The sequence below is a fragment of the Pleurodeles waltl genome, chromosome 4_2, assembly GCF_031143425.1.
Source record: "Pleurodeles waltl isolate 20211129_DDA chromosome 4_2, aPleWal1.hap1.20221129, whole genome shotgun sequence".
NCBI classification, from domain to species: Eukaryota; Metazoa; Chordata; class Amphibia; order Caudata; family Salamandridae; genus Pleurodeles; species Pleurodeles waltl.
Genome location: NC_090443.1, coordinates 867,778,091 through 867,798,449, shown reverse-complemented (window position 1 = coordinate 867,798,449; position 20,359 = coordinate 867,778,091). Strand labels below are relative to the sequence as shown.

Sequence of the window (20,359 nt, the reverse complement as noted above, 5' to 3'; positions counted from 1 at the left end):
CAGTTTCCTTAATAATACTCAGTAATAATAAAGGGGAAGCGGTAGCACGCCTCTGGGGTATAGGGGTATACGCCAGCGCCTCCGGGAAACTCCACATTTGGAACAGGAGAGACAGCTACCAAAAATAATTTCCGACACCTATACTAGTATAGGGCGGGATAGTTTGGGAGCCAAGCCAAAAAAATGGAATTACAAAGTAACACCCTTAAGGAAGGTACGAAGCAGGCACAAGAGAGTTCTAAAAAGCACTGGGAAAAACAGAAAGAATTTAAGGATAGAAGAAATAAGAGAGCTGATTCTCCACACCCGAAGAACTCCGAAAGGAGATACAATCTCAGAAATAGGGAGAATATTAAAACTCCAGACAGATATACTGATTCACGTCCCTCTCGTTCCTTTCAGGACACACCGGATAGACGTAGCGAGAGAGGGGGCCGTCCTGATCGACGTCCTGAATATGTGAAACAAAAGAAAGACTCGCCGCAGTCTACAATTAAAAAAGAAGAAAAGACTCCTCAGCAAAAGCCACAGTTTAAAAAGAAAAAGGTGGCAGCACTGTCAGCTGAAAATGCCAGTACACTTGAGAACACTGTTGAGGAACAAGACATGGGCAGTAACTCTGTTAGACAGTGCAGCAGAGGTCACGATATGTCGCCAGAGTCTGAAAGATCATCTGGATGCAACAGCAACTAGCCATTTTATTGCAGTTGAGACTGCGGATGGCCACGTTCTCCTACTTGACAGGGTTTATGATTTAAAAATTGAAATAGAGGGAGACGTGGAGCGCACCATTGGTGTGATATTCTGGGATGAACTTACTAGTGACATCCTATTGGCCGAAAGAGACTGGCCACCTGAGCACATCCGTAAGCTCCAACATGGGGAAGATGTCATTTTGCCTTCTTTCTCTAATCTTGTTCCGGAAGCAGAAAAACAAGCCTATGCTACTGAATGGGCTTCAGCGCAGGCACCTGCGTTATACTGCGATCATGTAGGTTGGGACAAGGAGTCTCCTTGTCATGTTATTCGTGTTAAATCTACACTCCAACCGCAGCCACAATATCCCGTTAAACATGAAGCAAAATCTCCAGTGAGGGAGATCCTCACTCAGCTCGAATATCAGGGAGTAATTGAGCCCTGTATATCTGCAACGAATAATCCGTTATTCCTCGTTGCAAAGCAAGACCATTCCTACAGAATAGTCATTGATTACAGACATTTAAATAGTCATACACGTACATATGCTATACAAAACTCACATAGCACGGCACTAATAAACAATATAGTGCATAAAAAATATAAAACAAGATTGGATATTTCTAATGTATTTTTTTGCCAGAATTTAGCACATGAAAGTCAGGACCTGAGTGCATTCTCATTTGGCTCACAGAAACGCTTCTGTCGTTTACCCCAAGGCTATAAGAACAGCCCAGGGCTGTTTTCAGCCCGTGTAACACCAATATTACATGATATTGATCCCGAGGCATTATCCTACGTGGATGACATATATCTCACGGACGACGACCTCAACATTCATCTTGCAAGGGTCGATCGTATTATTTTGGGATTTGCAGACCTTGGTTACAAATTCAATTTTAAGAAAAGTAAGATTGCCTTTTCTCAGTGTATTGTTCCTGGGATTCGAGCTATCGAACAAGGGGAAGAGCCTGGCCCCGCACTTTCTAGAGAAATGTGCACAATTGCACCCTCCTAACACTCTCAAGAAGCTACAGTCATTACTAGGTTTCTTCAATTTCGTCAGAACATATATTCCAGACTATGCACAACGTATCAAGCCACTTAATGACTTGGTTCAGCCCAATTTTTCTAGCAGACACTGGACAGTTGAACACACATGCATCCTTAGGGAATTGCAACAAGACATGCTAGAAGCTAAACACTTCCACACACGTGACAATAAAACAAATTTGGTCATCAGAATAATTGCTGGTGCCATTGGATTTACTTATGTCACCTTCAATGAAGGTGACACAGTACCCATAGCATATAAATCACATTTATACTCAAACGCAGAACGTTTTGCACCTACAGAAAAGATTCTGACTGCAGTTCAGATAGCTGTCATTAAGGAGAGGCCACTTGCCCAGGGGAAACGCATTATTGTCGTTACCTCGGTGCCGGCCTTAGAGGCTGTCACCAAAGCAAGCGTTCCCAACGCTAAAGAATTACATCCACATTGGATTCAGTGGGTAACCTCCCTGACCGCCACTGATGTTGATTACATCTTTGATCCAAAACTTCAGACACAAGAGTTTCTCCAGTACGAACAAGAGTACCCCGCTCCTCTAAATATCTTGGCACTGGACAGATACCATACTGTCATATACACTGATGGTTCAGCACAACCAGCTGCAGGTACTAAACATCAATAGTCAGCCACTTGCGCAGCCGTGAGCGGAGTGATGGAGGATGGAGTTTTCCACCCTCACAATATCTACATGCAGACCCTAGGGGACTGCACAGCTCAGCTGGCTGAACTTAAAGCTTTTATATTAGCGTTAAAACACACAGCCAGGATGCCTGACTTTAATAGTCTGTGACTCATACTACTGCGTCTAGTCATACAATGATTATCTTAATCATTGGAAGCTAAAAGGGTTTAGAGATTCTAAAGGGAACATCATTAAACACAAGACATTGTGGGGGAGGGTGGCTGATCTTAAGGATAAGCTACCATGTGTCCATGTAGTACATACATTGGGCCATCAACGTGTAGGAGTACACGTTACCGGCAACACTTTGGCTGATGAAGCAGCCAGATCTGCAGTTGCTACGGCTTCTGTGGCTGCAGTGACTTGTTCACAAACGAGATTGGATAATGAAATACTGACTGCCGTGAAAGCTTTGGCTGCAGGCAAGTCTCTTCCGAAAGGATACCCTACAAATTATTCTTATCATATCAGTGCACAGAATGTTGCCTATGCAATGATTCCTGGGGTTGGAGATCGGGTGATACCCAACGAAGACCAGAGATAGATCTAGTAAAAGCAGCACATGAGGGTGTCGCTTCAGCACATGCTGGTATTTCGGCCACGATAACACTCTTACAGAAACGCTTTTGGTGGCCTGGTCTATGCAGACGGACAAAGAAATATGTCCTTTGTTGTGACATTTGCCAACAAATAAAGGGCTCCAATAGCAAACGCCCACCACAGACATCCCTCTTAGTGTCCAGCAGGCCACTACAATGGGTGTACCTGCACCATTGCGGTCCACTCCAACCTGATGGTTCATAAAAAAATACATCTTAGTCGCTGTAGATTCTTGTTCTAGATTCCTGTGGGTATGGCCGCAGCGGTCGGCTGACGCTCGAACTGTTTTAAAAGACTTGCTGATCTTTATCAGTACATATGCGGTTGCAGCATTCCATTCGGACCAGGGCCCTGCATTTGCCTCTAAGGCATTCAGGGACACTATTGGGACGATGGGTGTTGAACTCCATTACTCCTCACCATACCATCCCGAGAGAAATTTGGTCGTGGAGAGGCGGAACCGTGATCTAAAGCAGTCCTTAACAGCTCGAGTATTAGGTTCAGGCCGCAGTTGGCTTCATCACCTATATGGGGTCCAGAGAGCACTGAATAATCTGCCAAGACGGTCCTTGGGGTAGCGCACTCCTTATGAGGTTCTCTTTGGGATACCTATGTATGTCCCAGATCTTGATGCCTCTGGTTTGGTGGCAGCAGAAACACCATTTGACATAAATGAACGTCTCACTGTCTTACAGGAGCTTCAGCAATTTTGTGATGATAAATCATCTACCAATGCTGCCACCTTAGGAATAAGGGATTTAGCGAAAACTTCGACTGGCTAGATTCCTAAAGAGGGGGATCTGGTTTGTGAGAAGATCGCTGTGAAGAAGGAATTCGGTCCATCATTGAGAGCACCTGTACCGGTCTTGGGAATTCAAGGTACCAGGACTGTCATCTTACCACCACTGCCTGGTTCCCGAACGAACAGATTCATTTCCATTGATGACATCAAACTACACCATGTGGCGGATCCTTCACAGTAGACCAAGAAGTCCTTTGGGTGGTTCCAGATCCCGTCTCACTACCCAACAGGACATACCTCTACATAGTAGAATGAACAACACTACTACGGACTATGCAACAATGTCCAACGCTGTCACAGATACCTCCTCGACCATGGGGAGGTGGAAAACAAACTCTTGCTTGTTCCAGTCACCACTTCAGTGACAACACCTGTCCAAGATTTGGCAGTTTTTTACACGAACACTACACAGACTGATGACACCGTCTACCAAGAGCCTCCACACAATGTGGACCACTGTACAAATAATGCACCGGCTCCAGTATTTGCAGAGACTGCCTCTGGCTATTTCGTAGACATTGATGACTTTTCCTCAAACTCATCCACTATTGTGATTGACAATACATAAGCTGTATCAATGGCTTAAAAAGAACTATTTAAACTACCCATGGAACTATTTATGGTTCTGTTTGACATTTTCAGCATTATTTTTTGGGATTGGTTTTGTGACTGTTTTCTTTTTGTTTATAAGTGGTCACTATATTCCTGAACGCTCCTCTGTTGAGCCTGTGGATGAAGTCTTAACTCCATATCATTCCTCACATAGGGTCCGAAGAGACTTGTCCCTTGTGAATATTACAGCAATACCGATTTCTGATGGGATTGTGTGGGCCAATGTTCCCTTTGATATATACGGGCCTACTGAGGTTATTCAAATTCCATACGTGTTCAAAATATATATGATAGATTCGATTACACCTGATGTTGTATCTGATGTTTGGGATGTCCAAACAGTTGATTCCATGCTAGCTGAAATGAAGGACTATTCCGTATTTGAAAGTGATGATGTATATGAACATACAATTAATTATGGGGAAATGTTCTGTTACAACATTTGGGGACATTACTACCTACACAGTGTCACTAGACACAGGCCAGTATTGAACTATACACAGTGGGAACACTGTTCAACACCACCAGTGGGGAGCCCAAAACACTATACAGATAAATTCACAAACTTCACTGGGCATGACACGAAAAACGCGGAGTCATATTATTTTAAGTTACCTCTGTCACAGATTAGGAAAATTTTGCTAACTAACACAGAACTGATTTATTCAGATACCTTTGTTTCTCGGCTCGCAGTTAAAGGTTACAAATACTGGAAGAGCACTATTGAATTAAAAAGTGTATGTGGAAGACAAGATTGGCAAATACAGGGTAAGGAAGCTTTATTTCGAGCATGCCTGATTCCTGTGCAAATGATTTTTTTAAATGACACCATTCAACAGACATCCTGTCTGGGTTTACCAAAAATTAAAGACATGAACACGCCTAGTATCCCCACACCGGCAAAGTTTGATGATTGGCAATATTTCCTTAATATCACCGGGGTAACGCTTGGTGCAATGGCTAAGGCTGGTACCTATAATTCTTCACTTTCCAGTCCCGGCGGGTGGTTAATATGGCCAACTGACACCAATAGGTGTCAAGCAAGTTTTTTGAACTCTTCAGGGTTTTTTTCAATTAACAGGCCACACCCTTGCTTTGTATCGGGTCAACATGCAGGTATAATTACAACATACAGTGTGGGTAAACTGTGCCAACAATGGGTACAGACTAACACGTTGGCCGCAGTTAAAAAACATCTGAACACTCTTTCTGAAGATGTAGACTTACAGGATTTTCTGCTAGGTCCTAGGAAACAGCGCTCTAAACGATTCCTATATGCTATGTATAATGAGATCTGGAAACTTTCACAGATAGAAGCTGCTGCACATTTGAGGCAATTAGATAAGGAAATCTTAGAGAAGGCTTTAGCTGTTGTCAACAACGGCATGAACACTCTGTCCAACAGGATTTATTCACTATCAAACATTGTGTTGTCTGCTATTGATATTACTCAGACAGACTTGTCCCGGTTATATCATGGACAAACACAGCTACGTTCCATCATGCAGCTGGGTTGGACATTACAGACGCTGAAAAATGGCAGCATTCCATGGAAGTATATTAACGGTAGTGAATTGTTCACTGCTTTTAATCTTTCCATGGAACAACAGACAATAGCTAAAAGGGAAGCTAGTTTCACCATGCTTTACATTGAGAAGTTAGACAAGTTGCCCTTCAAGGTAGCAGGGAATCCTTCAACTATTTGGCTCTTACATGGCATAATTAACTTGCCCAATTCGACCTTTCGTTACTCACATTGCTTGAAACATTTTGCGGTGGGCAGGTTCGAGCAACTAGGCGATAGCTATATTAAGGAAGAGTGGGAGCTGCCCTTTGATTATAAATGTTTGAACGGCGAAACAGAGGTTTTTCTGAGCAGAAGCGAATGTGAGACTACTGTTAGTCATTCAATGATATGTAATCAGGTGTCCCTTCATGGCCTTTGTAATGTGGGGGTCGCGAACTTGGCCTGTTTTCTGAAGGGTACTCCCGTCCCTTTGATTCAACCGGTATTTCATGTACTTTCCAATTTAAGTTATGTGGTACTGAGCGATCAAAGTTGTTGCGGCATGCGACCAGGAATTGCCTTCGCAATCTCGGTCTCAAAGGTCGTTACGTGTTGCGGACATGTTTTATTACCCCCCACACGAGAGATAAAAGTATCTGACATGTGGCCCCACATAGATACTATTAATGTAAATTATGACAAGCTAAGCAGACTAAAGGCGCTATTGTTTCAAAAACAGGTCGCGTTGACATCCGCTAGAGAGACGTATGCTCTCCAGATAGCGAGATCTTCAGCCGAGATGCAATCCCTATTAAATACCAACTTCCCCAAGCACTTTGGAGAACTGGTATCCAGAATATTCAATGCTTCAAGCACTGCTGGAATTGTCCATTTCTTTAAGGCTGTCGGGTCTGGTTTCGTGTCCATCTTCCAGACTGTTTTCGGAGTCATCCCATCAGCCATCCATTCACTCTTTTCAAGCGTGTTTGGTGGTTTTCCGATTATTTTGGCATTGATTGGCGGACTACTACTGCTATTTCTTCTGATTCGCAGTGGTTGTTTCTTTCCAGCTACGCAGAGCAATGGAGCCGCTCCCACCAACTCAACTGTGACGTGAACGCATGGTTCGGATCTTCGGTGCTCCCTTGCTGGTGGAATTGGAGCATGATTGGTCGTTGTCATTTCGGCCACTTCTCTGGTGCATACAACCAGTTTTCCGCTGCGTGTGGTGCCTCTTCGAACACCTGCCTATGGTGTTTCTTGCTGTTGCCCCGGCATCTCCTGTGGACCACGAACTGCTGATGTCCCAGATGAGGGTTCATACATGGTCATGGCCCTTGAGACTAAGGTTGCTCCGCAAGGCCACTTATGAGCCTTCTGTTCTAATGTTTACCATGGACGACGGCACTGCTGCAGATGGTTCTGCACTAGAGACTGACACGCACTACTGCTCTGTGGATCCGTTTGCCCGCCCGGCGATCGATTTAACATCTGATGATGTGGACTCATTTTTTAGGTCCTTGGTTGGTGACTTCGATGACACTCTTCGAGATCATGACTATAGCAAATAATTTGATGAATTGGCTTGCCATTCCCGATTAAAAGTATGCATTCAAATTGCCTTTACTTTGGCCTTCTGTGCTTGTCATGGTTGACATTAACATTCTCTAAAGTTGTGAAGAAAAGGGGGGAAAATTATAGGGATAGGCGCTAACAGAATATCACCAAAACCTTTCTTTAACAATAGATAGTAAATACGGTGCTCCCGAACGGAGGGTCCTCCCAGCACCTTCAGTGTTTCTCCAATAGGAAAAACCAAACTGATTCAAAAGGCCAGGGCACTTGTATGAAATAAGATAAGAGTCTGTACAGTTAGGTTCTTGGTCTTCGGAAAATCAATATATATTCCAAACAGAGTTAAAGTTCAGTGTCTTTATTCTTGTGCGAGGTTTTCATACATGTTCATCACATCAGAAAGATTCCATATGTGGTCATCACAACAACATCCAACAGCCAACACGTGTTTTGTCTCCGAGAAATTAATCTCATTGACTTCCTCAGGGCTGTAAGAAACATAATAATGAGCTTGGTCATAATCTGTAGTTATACATGATTATGGAAAATTAATACCTGGCACTAAAATCGTGGCCAAGTCCTTCACCAGTACCACGTGAGTGTCTAAAATCATCAGGTGACATTACCAAACGGAGCCACAGAGAAAAAACTGTGATTACAGTTTACCACAAGTGATAAACTTGTTATTATTATAGATATCACCAAAAGTTTTAAGTGCACGTGAATCCAAGTAGAAATTGAGAATTAGAAATAGGGATAAAGACTCCCACTAGATATGTGGCGATGAGAAACAGAAACTAAGGTTGAGAAATATACTCTTGATGACAGGGTGTCATTAGGAAAAAAGGAAACAGAAAGGCGTCATAACACCTAGGAAATTGGTGAGTGAGTGTGCTAAATTAAGCATTCGCAAGTGTGTCTGAATAAAGAAAAACGTACCAAAATATAAATAAGGTGTTAACATGAATAGATGGCTTATCCTTATCAAGTAAAACTCTTCAAGATAATGTACGATCTGAAATAAAATGATTGTAAGTCATTAGGAGGAAGATAATGAGTAAGCTGAATTTAAAAGGAACTAACAAAAGGACTATCACGTACCAATAGAGAAAGAGTAGTGGGAATCACGTGACGGGGGCAAAACACTATTATCCCTGAGACTTTGTGAGGGAGTACTCATAAGTCAGCACGTATGGATCCAAAATCTTTTACGGTGCGATCTAGAAGAGAAGATCGCTGTACTAAGGAAGTACACAGGAGAGGGCTGTGGTCAGAGAGGGTGTGCCCCAGATATTAGGTGGACCTCACGTATTGGCACAACCGCTCCAAACACAGAAATCTATCCAGTCTGGTGAGAAGATCATGATTTTGGCAAAATATGAAAAGTCCTGCTCTAGGCCACATTGGGTGCGCCAAACATCTGTCAGCGTCCAATGTTGCAACCAATCTCTGAACCCCGCTGCTATTTTGTGGGCCGGAGCTCCCTGCAAAGGGGGCGTAGAGCGGTCAGCAGGACCTCTGAAACACAACTAAAGTCCTCTCCCACAAGAAGGCCCCCTATCATCATCAGGCCCAGCAGAGCTGACATGGTGTGGAGAAACGTAAGCTGGTCTTGATTGGGTGCATAAGAACTATCTTGATGTTTCTAGACCACCCTGGAGCCTAAGCCCCCACTCCTTCCACCCTTGTAGCTTCCCGAGATGAACAAAAACCAATAGATCCCCAACAGTAAACTTCCCATCTCCAGGGCCGAGCAGCAACAACTGTCCACCCAAACAAAGTATAATCCATTAAATAAGCAGGGTCATGAGTGCAGCTCATATGGGCTCCCGTAAGGAGTCAGGTGGTGGGGTAAAGTCTCTCAAAATTCAATAATAAAGGTGTTGCTCTGGCACATAAGGAGTACTTACACTGGGTGCAAGGAAAGTCTGGCAGCCGAACTTCAAGCTGGGTAGTGTCAAAGTCTGTTATGTGACATATTGTGAAGCAACTCCCCTGCCTCCTCACTGGTGGGAGATGAACGGGGTCTGGTACAAACGCTCTGGTTAGGAACATGTCCCCTGCGATGGAACCTGTGAATTTGCAGTCGTCCATGGACTCCAAGTGTTAGTATGTCATGGCGTATAAATGCTGCGTGGGGATGTATCATCAAATAAGTTCATCAACTGTTTGTGGGGTCCCCACTGGAAGCCCATCCTCTTCCTGAATATATTTCTCTGATTCAGTGTCTGATGTGGAGTGCCCCGAGACAGAGCCATTCCCTGGTTCCGAGCCAGTCTGTAGAGTGATATTCGCTGCTGACTCAAGTGCTGCCGCCCGTCTCGTTCAGCCTGAGTCTTGGTTGGTCTCCGCAGGAAGCATCCACCTCTGGGCCCATAGGGTCTTTTTGTGGGTCAGCACTGACCCTCTCTCAGCTCCCTGGGTTTCTCTACACCAGGAGTTCCAATTCTGTATGCCTCCTGTCAGTCCCAGGCCTCTTGTGGTACCTCACAGAAGTGAGGTTTTCTTTCTAACATAATTTTCAGTTTAGCAGAAAACAATAGAGTGTACTGAAGGGCCTCTTTCCTAAGGGCTCTTTTCACCTCGATGTAGGAAGCTCTCTTGGCTTGATCAGCAGCTGTGTAGTCTGGAAACATGGTGACGCTCCCGTTGCCAATTTGGTAGGGGCCTTCTGTCCGAGCTCTCCATACCAAGGCATCTCTGTTCTTAAAGTGCAGTAACTTTACAACCACTAGTCACGGCAGCCAGCCAGGGGAAAGGCAGGTACTCTGTGTGCCCGTTCCAGGACAAAAAAGGGTGTTAGATGATTTGGGGCAACAACAGTCCTCAGGGTAGGGACCATGCTGTCTCCCCCTGTTCCCTCTGGGAGGACCACGATGGGAACATTGTTGTGCCTATTTCGACTCTCTGCATCTTCCGCTCGGTGCTCAAGGATGTGCACTCTATCTGACAGTGCTGTGACCTGCTGGGTGAGTGTCAACATCAGGGCAGTGCGCGCTCTACGGGCGACTGGAATGCAAAAACCCAGCACTTACAAGATAACGTAATTCATGCATTACACTGATATGCTGTTGTTTAACCTTTTGCATTGCAGAATTCAATCCTGAAGACTTATATTCAAGGTGCTCAGAAATACTGTTTGTTTGCAATGTATTGCTGCAGGCTTTCAGAGTGTATCAGGGTGTGGTCCCTTTCCAGGGCCTTCTAGAAGCTTTCTCTGCAGCATGACTGGGTGTGGTTGTGGTCTGGGCCAAGACTCGATATAAGGGAGCCAAGCCCAGCTCCAGGTGCTCACTATTCAGAGGTCTCGGTGCAGAGCAGCAGCAACTTCCTGAGCTCCTGTTCCGGGGGCCTACTTTGATCTTCGAGGCCTTGCCCTTCATTGTGCTGGTGATCCTTGATCAGGGCGGTAAGATGGAGGTCGGGCTGGGCCCCCGATCCCGTTCTCGAAGGCTTTCAAATTCCTGGGCCTAATTTGCATGATAAAAGATTTTACCTTGCGTGTGAATGTTGCGCTTGTTTTTTTTGGCATTTGCATGTTGGCTTTTGAAGCGGCAAGACGCGCGATTCATTTCTTGTGCTTAACTCATGACATTCATTGTGCACAAACATTTCTTGGCATTTACATGGTGGCTTTCGAATCGGCAAGACGCGCGATTCGTTTCTTGTGCTTAACTCATGATATTCATTGTACGCTACCATTTCTTAGCATTTACATTGTGGCATTCGAATCGGTAAGACGCGCGATTCATTTCTTGTGCTTATCTCATGATATTCGTTGTGCGGTACCATTTTATGGCATTTACATTGTGGCATTCGAGTCGGCGAGACGCTCGATTCATTTCCTGCATTTAAAACTTGATGTTTTCAGATCGCTTGCAGTTTGCGCGATCATTTCATGGCATTTGCATATTCTTGTTGAGATCAGCAATGTGCGCTATTCATGTTTATGCATTTTAAAAAGGAACTAAATGTTAGAATTCTAGATGTTACATTATGTGTACATAATAAGGCCTATAATACAATTCCTATGGTGTTTCCAGAAAAAACGTTCAGGTTATTTCCTTGTTCTCATGCAAAAGACTATGGGGGTCATTACAACATTGGCGGTAAAAGCTGCTTACCGCCGTGCAGAAGACCGCCAACACACTGCCGCGGCCGCAGAAATCCGCCACAGCTATTATGACCCACAGGGCGGAATCCGCCAAAATTCAGACACCCACACAAGTCCACCACACCAAAGGTCAGTGATAAACTGGCGAAAACAAAACCTCCACCGTCACGCCAACAGAAATACGCCCACACTATCAGGACACACGAATCCACGCGGCGGTCTTTCAACCGCGGTATTCCATTGGCGGTACACACCGCCGCGCTCAAAATACACACACTTTTACAAAACACAGCCACATTGGCCAATTCAAAATACACACACCTGATACACATACACACACCACTCCCACACACCCATTACAATATAAAACACACACCCACATCACCCACAAACCCCTACGACCACAATTACCGAGAGAAGGCCAGAGAGAGACACCACAAACAACTACCAAGCATCCACAGGCACACAATACCATCGCCCACATAACTTCCACGCACCTCACACAACACACCACTAAATATCACCCCGCTTACCACCCCACACATCACCCACACCACCCCATGGCACGGCAAAGACACCCCAGGTTCTCTGAGGAGGAGCTCAGGGTCACGGTGGAGGAAATCGTCCGGGTAGAGACACAGCTATTCGGATCACAGGTGCAGCACACATCCATAGCTAGGAAGATGGAGCTATGGCGCAGAATAGTGGACAGGGTTAACGCAGTGGGACAGCACCCAAGAAATAGGGATGACATCAGGAAGAGGTGGAACGACCTACGGGGGAAGGTGCGTTCCGTGGTCTCAAGACACCACCTTGCGGTTCAGAGGACTGGCGGCGGACCCCCGCCTCCTCCCCCACAACTAACAACATGGGAGGAGCAGGTCTTGGCGATTCTGCATCCTGAGGGCCTCGCAGGAGTAGATGGAGGAATGGACTCTGGTAAGTCAAATCTTAACTATTACATCCCCCACCCTACCTGCATGCCATCACATACCCCCACCCTCACCCTCACCCCCATCACTCCAACTCCTCACAAATGTCCCAACATCACAAACCACACATCCTAACACCAAGCCCTGCATGCAACAACAAAGCATGGACACCCATCACCAAAGCATGGCCACTGCACATACCCATACACCCCCCTAAACCACCATCACACAAGGTCCCACACAGGAATGCAAGCACTGGGGTACACGGTCACCCACCTATTGCACACCATGGCACACACAGATGTAATAAACATCCTTTTATACCCCTGCAGGACCCCTACCCAATGTCACCGGACAGGAGGGTCCACACATGTCCACACCACCAACAGAAGAGGCCCACAGTGATGACAGCAGCTCTGTCCAACTGGATCTAGATGACCAGCCCCGCCCATCGGGGACCTCGGGACAGTCGGTTCCCCTGACATAGTCACAGGCCACTACAGAGCTTCCCCCTCTGGAAACACCAGCACAGCACCCACCCAGCGGGCCCATACCTCTGTCCCCAGGACACGTCAATCAGCAGTGTGTCCACCACTACAGGGAACCCAGGCTAAACCACCCCAACAACAGGGACCTGGGGTCAGTGGTAGTGGGCACACGGTCCAGGGGACGGAGGCCCAGGAACACAGGGGAACTGGGAGGGCTGCTGTGCGACAGGGCGAGGACAGGCCAAGGGAACCCACTCTCCACGCGGCCCTCTACAACATCATGGGAGCCTACCACCACTGCAGGGAGACGATGGCAATGGTACTGGCCAAGTTTCAGGAGACCCAGCGCCTGTAGGAGGAACATTATTTGGGCTTCAGGGAGGAACTCAGATCCATCAATTCCACCCTGGGCACCATCGTAGGGGTGCTGAAGGAAGTACTCAACACCAGGAGGGACACTGTGGCACAACAAGGGGCCCCTGACACTAGCCTGGACGATGAACTGCCCACCACCTCTGCCGGCGCTAGTGGACAGGAGGCACCGCCACAGGACCACCACATCAGCAGCCCACCCCCTGCAGAGGGAGAACCACCCCGCAAACGGTCCCCGAGATCCAGGACAAAGACAGAGAACGATGCCAAGACCCCCGCCAAGAAATGAGACCACCCTGAATGTCATCTTTCTGTCCCACTTTGTCACCCTGTCCATCCTCAAACTGCCCCAGCTCCACTTCCTATGCCCATTTGGGCAATGCACCTGTGAGACTAATAGACTGGACTCTGCCATGGACATTCCTCCACCATCACCCCTCACCATTTTACAACCCCCTCCAATATTGAGCACTTAAATAAACACCCTTGAAGCACAAAACAATCTGGAGTCAGTCTGTGATTTCGAAATAGTGTATTAGCAATTACAGTGGCAAAATGCTATCAAAATGCTATCAAATGTAATGTCAACATACCTATGTCACACAGCTCTAGTCCATGAGGAAACAAAGCAGATGTCACACTGTGGGACCCACATCTGTGAAATCGTAAGGGAAAGTGACAACTCAGTGACCATACACTGGGTGAAAACGACAGACAGTAGAGAGGTAGTAGTGTTAAAGTACATGTAGTAGGCAGGTTTGTATTCTCTTTTGTTTTTTTTTTGTTTTTTTTGTCCTCATTCAACCCCGCATTCTAAGCCACCTCTTTATCCGTACACCCTTCTCACCATCTAGATAAGAGAGAGGCTCAAGCCAGGGGACACCATTATATCTCTCGGTCCGCTTTATCAGACAAGAGAGGTTGGAGAGTGGTGAATAATCATTGGACCATATTTAAACAACATATTTCAGATATCTCCCCCCCAATTTAATAAAGGCGTCCACAATTCCGCATTTGTCCTAGTGCACCGCGTGTTCAAGTCCAAGTTCGATACGCGAAAAACAGCGTTAAGCCAATCCATATACACCGGAGGGGAGTCCTTCATCCAGTTCTTGCAAATTTCATTTCTACCCAACAAAATTACATAAAACAAAAATTTAAGTTTGACATTACTCACACTGCTCCTTATGCCCTCTTCCTGTAGCTGCCCAAATATAATCAGCGGAAGCGATGCAATAATCTCCCGACCCAACATAGCTGATACAATATCACTAACTTCCTCCCAAAACAAACGAATACTAGGGCAATCCCAAAACATATGAACATCCGTTGCTCCAACACTACCACATTTTAAACATTTAATCACTTCTCCTTTCTTAATCTTAGAAAGCTTTTCCGGCGAAATATAGGCTCTATGTAGAGTATAAAGATGATTCTTCCTCAGCGGGGCTGGCTTCACTACTTCGTAAAGGATCAACACAGCCTTCTTCCACCATCCACCAACCTTATCCCTGGGCATAAGATTACCCCACAGATCAATCGGCAGTGTAAAGTTCCCGTCTGATATTTCTACCATTTCCCAATACCAAACCGCCAACGTCTTTAAAGAGACAGAGAACTCTAAAAAAGAATCCTCCAATGGATTTCCCACCACCAGACCCCCCTTAATTCCTCTTTCCCACTCTTTCATCTGCAAAGACTTCAGCCTAGACAGGGATCCACCCGTTATCCCTACCAACTCCTCCCATGAAAGCAAAGTTCCATCCCGAGATAGGTCACCCCAACTTTCTACCCCTGCCTTTTTAAATGGTAGTGCTAAGATGTCTTTAAAGCACTCTGGAGTGCCTGGGGAATCCCAAATAGGCGCATGATAGCTGTAATAAAAAATACCAACTCGTCGTCTCAACTGATACCAGCTCTTCGCCAGCCCTTGCAGAACTTTCAACTTGATTTTTTTGAAAAACTTAGGATCGCCAAATTTGAAAAGGAAATACCTTGAGGCCCCTTGTGGCAGGCGGAACGGTATAAAGACAACGGAGAGCGGTTATGGTGATAAAGTAAGTGATTTATTTATTAGGTTTTCCTTTTCTTGTTTTTCTGTTATAAAGTTACAGGGTTCTTAAGGTTTCAGGATGTCTTCTTCTAATCTTCTAATTAGGGTTTTGCTTCTTTCTTCTTTGTCTTTTAGGTCGGTGGCTCCTAGGTCCCCCGTAAGGCTCCAGCGGATTTACCGGGAAAAGAAGGAGAACGCTAAGGTAAGTGGTGAATTACGTCGGGGTTTGTGTTTTTACAAAAACAAGGGGAAGAGGAAAAAAGGGAAGGGGTGTGCTGGTAGCGTGGTGGGACACCGTATATAGTACATCCTAAAGTGCACGTGATATGTGACCTCCTGTGCCCAGGTACGCCCTTTCCAATTGCCTTCCCCGGCCCCCCCTTTTTAATTCTCCCCAGTTCCCTTCCCCAGTGGCTTTTTAAATTGTGTACTTTCTCTTGTGCCCCACAAGGACCGTACCTTTGCAAGCCACGACCCTCCTGGGTCGTGGCTGGCTCCTGGGCGTTGTGCCTCCGGCGCTCCTCCGTCGACGCTCTCCTTCTCCTCACACTCGTCTCCGGTCAGGTTCTTCTCTCCAACGATATGCTCCTCTGTACGGGTTGGTGTTCTCGGGGTTTCTCCGCTCGCTCCTCTCCTCTCCCCGTCTCCGCGTCCTGTCTCCTCTTTCAACCCCGCGGCCCGGAAGACCTGTGGCGTTTCCCCGGCAACCGGGAAACGCTGTCCTCGTTCTGAGAGCGTTCCCACGGAAACGTGGGAACGCGGAAGTGACGTGTCGGGAATACCCGACCCGTCAGTGCCTGCCGCTGCAGAGGATGTGTTCGGGTCCACCCGATCACACACCCCATCCCAAGAGCGGTCCTGCTCGAGGACCGAAGAAGAGCAGGGAAAACGGGACAAATAATCCGCAGGCCCCTGTTGCGACCCAGGTATGTGGCGGACCTGGAAGGAAAAAGGCTGCAGTTCAAGGAACCATCGTAAAATCCTGGAGTTGGAATCCTTATGAGCGGCCAGCCAGGTAAGGGGAGCGTGATCAGTTTACAGACTAAAAGGCCTGCCCAAAAGATAATATTGCAAGTTGTCCACTGCCCATTTAATGGCCAAACACTCCCTCTCAATGATGGGATAATGACATTCCCGGGGAAGAAGTTTCCTGCTGATAAACACAATAGGGTGATCCCTGCCGTCCCCATCAGGTTGAGCCAGAACCGCCCCAAGCCCCACATTAGAGGCGTCTGTATACGGATGAAATGGTTTAGAGAAATCAGGACATTTCAATACAGGTTCCTCAGTAAGAGATGATTTTAATCTCTCAAAACTATTCGTTTGACAGTCTGTAAAGGGTCTCAACTTGTTAGGGTGGGATTTCGACAGGAGGTCTGTAAGGGGGGCCGCAATGGTGGAATACCCCGGTATGAACCTACGGTAGTAGCCCACTAAACCAAGGAAAGAACGCAAATCTTTCTTTGTTTTAGGGGTAGGGGCTAGTTTTCTGGCCTCCACCTTCGTGGTTTGTGGTTGTAACGTACCATGGCTAATTTTGTATCCGAGATAAGATATGTCTGTTTTCCCTAATATGCATTTCTTGGGGTTGGCTGTTAACCCTGCCTCCGCCAGGGTATTAAATATTTGACGAAGGTGGTGAAGACGATCCCCCCATGTCTCACTAAAAATGACGACATCATCCAAGTAGGCTGCAGAGAATGTGTGAAAGGGTTTTAGTAACCTATCCATTAGTCTCTGAAACGTAGCCGGGGCTCCATGAAGACCAAAGGGTAACACTGTAAAGTGATAGAGACCGGATTGTGTAGAGAAGGCTGTTTTTTCTTTGTCGTCTGGGGAAAGAGGAATCTGCCAATACCCCTTAGTGAGGTCCAATGTGGACATATATTTAGCTTTTCCTAGTTTCTCAAGGACATTGTCTACTCGGGGAATTGGATACGTGTCAAACATAGATATCGCATACAAAATCTGACGGACCCGTCAGGCTTTGGAACCAGGACTACTGGAGAGCACCAGGGGCTATTAGAGGGCTCGATCACTCCCAAGGCTAACATTTTCTGTATCTCGTCTTCTATGATATGTTTCCTTGCCTCAGGAATACGATAGGGATGCAGTCTGACTGTTTGACCCGGGGTTGTTCGTATTTTATGACAGATTAGAGAGGTTCTTCCGGGCGTCTCTGCAAAGACATGTTGATACTGACTTAACAGGAAATACAACTTCTCTTTTTCCGGCCTTGTCAGAGAAGCATTGACAGAGGGCGTATTTGCATTATTTTGCTTGTCCTTGGGGAAGAACTCTACGTCTAATTCCTTACTGGGATATAAAAGCCGGCCCATCTCTACTGGGTTGTCTGGTTCATCTGCGACTTCCCATTTCTTTAAGAGATTCACATGATAAATTTGTTTTTTTTTAGGATTGACATTTAGTTCTATGAGATAAGTGACAGGGGAGATTGCTCTAATAACCCGATAGGGTCCCTGCCATCTTGCGAGAAGCTTTTGCTCAGACGTGGGACGCATTATTAAGACTTGGTCATCTGGGTGAAAGGTACGCAATTTACTTCCTTTGTCATAATAGTGTTTTTGTGTCTCTTGGGCCTGTTCCATATTTTTCCGTACATCTTCCCATAGTCCTTGTAAATGGGATTTCAAGTTTTGGACATATTCCAACAACGGCCTTTCTTCTTCCTCCCCTTCTTCTTCCCAGGTTTCTACCGCCATATCTAAAAGGGAACGGGGTTGCCGTCCGAACACTAGTTCGAATGGGCTATGGCCTGTTGAGGCCTGTTCATGGGTTCTAATAGCGTAAAGAACTAAGGGTAATTTTTGATCCCAATCTCTCCCAGAGTCCTCGACTACTTTCTTCAATAGTGTTTTGATGGTCCGATTGTAGCGCTCAACCAGTCCGTCCGTCTGGGGATGATAAACTGAGGTTTTTATTTGGGAAATTCCTAGTACCCTACATACCTGTTTCATGAGATTCGACATGAATGGGGTACCTTGGTCAGTGAGTATTTCTCGGGGAAACCCTATTCGAGTGAATACGGTTATCATCGCCTGTGCTACTGTTTTTGTCGTCATACTTGCCAGTGGGAGGGCTTCGGGGTATCTGGTAGCATAGTCTACTATAACCAATATATAGGTATGGCCTTTAGAGGAGGGTAATAAAGGTCCAATTAAATACATCCCCACCCTGCTAAATGGAATGTCAATGATGGGAAGTGGTAAGAGAGGTGCTTTCTTGGGCCTACCTGGTTCTGTAAGCTGACACCTGGGACATTGAGAGCAATATCTCCTAATGTGTGCAAAAACTCCTGGCCAATAGAACCGTCTGAGGAGATACTCCTCAGTTTTTTCTCTCCCAAAATGTCCCCCGCCTGGTTGGTTGTGTGCTAGGATAAGGCCTTGGTTCCTATAGGATTCTGGGACTATTAATTGATGTTTGCGATCCCCTGCTCGGGTAGTGGTAACCCTATAGAGGAGGTTTCTTTTTACCAGGAAGTAGGGACCCACCTCATTGGTTTCTTCGGTTTTTGCGGTTCTCCAGGCCTGAGTGAGGGTAGGGTCTTCTCTCTGTTGTTGACGGAAGCTTAAGGGTGCTTCATGATTCTCAGCTATAAGTCTTAGGGGGTGCTCCTTCTCTTTGTGAGCCCGGAATTGTACCCTCTCATCCCGTTTCTCTCGGCGAGAAAGTTTTCTACGGATTAGAGGACATTCAATGGGACTTCCAGAAAAAGGAGCCTCAGCCCACCACTCCAGGTTCTCTCTTGGATTTTGGATATGATTTAAAAGTTGTTGGAAATGTATATAGTCGGTACCAACGATACATTCCTCAATGAGTTGGTCCATAACTCCCATAGGAAGGAAGTCCCTGTATTTACCCCACTCTAGTTCCACTACCATAACAGGGTATTGTTCCTTATCGCCGTGAATACAGCCAATATTGACCCATTGACTGGTTTCCCTATCTATAGGGCCTATTAAATCTTCGCGAACGACGGATTGGCTGCAACCCGAATCTATGAGAGCACATAGGGACCGTCCATTGACTTTTATGGTTTGTTTAAATTTAATGTCTCCCCCTCCTGTACATAGTACTCTACGTCGGGTTACTCCGATCTCCATAGGCTCTCCTCCTTCTACTTTCCTGGGGCACATGCGAGCTATATGACCCCACTCTCCGCAGTTAAAACATTGGGGTCCCTGTATGGGAGGACCTTCTCCAAGTTTCCGGGGAAACGGGTCTTCTAGAGGAAACCTCGGTGAGGGTTTGGGGGGTGGTATAACGGCTTTTATGTTAGGCCTGGGCTGTATACCTCTCACATCGGTGGTTCGATGGTATGCACAGACTAAGTCAATGGCCATGTCTGTATCTACCTTTGGATGTTGTCTTATCCAATTTCTTGTAGGAGTAGGTAAAGAGTCCAAGTATTGCTCGAGGACAATTGTCTGTATGACCTCCTCCCGGCTATTTCCTATAGGTCCCAACCATTTCAGGGCTAAATCTTTAACACGGAAATAAAAGGTTCGGGGGTCCTCATTCTGTCCCCATTTTACTTTACGGAACTTTACTCTATAGTACTCGGTATCGTGTCCCACCCGTTCCAAAATACTATTCTTTATGTCTTTGTACGGTGTTGTTCCCCCGGGATTCGCTGCTTAGTACGCGGCTTGCAGGAGTCCTGTAAGTAACGGCGCGATGTATTGTCCCCATCTTTCCTCAGGCCATTGGGCGGAGGAAGCCACTCTTTCAAAGTTGGTAAAGAAAGTGTCCGGGTCTTCCCCCTCCTGATATTTTTGTAGCACCAAACTGGGAACATTAGGGTGGACTTTGCTGGCGGCTATTGTC

At 46.2% G+C, this 20,359-nt stretch overlaps 1 protein-coding gene across 4 annotated transcripts in view; it reads right to left on the bottom strand.

Annotated features, from left to right (window-relative positions):
* The window catches only part of CYB5RL (cytochrome b5 reductase like), a 188,875-nt gene that overhangs the window by 67,559 nt on the left and 100,957 nt on the right, over positions 1 to 20,359 (bottom strand). The gene's annotated exons all lie outside the window — the stretch shown is intronic.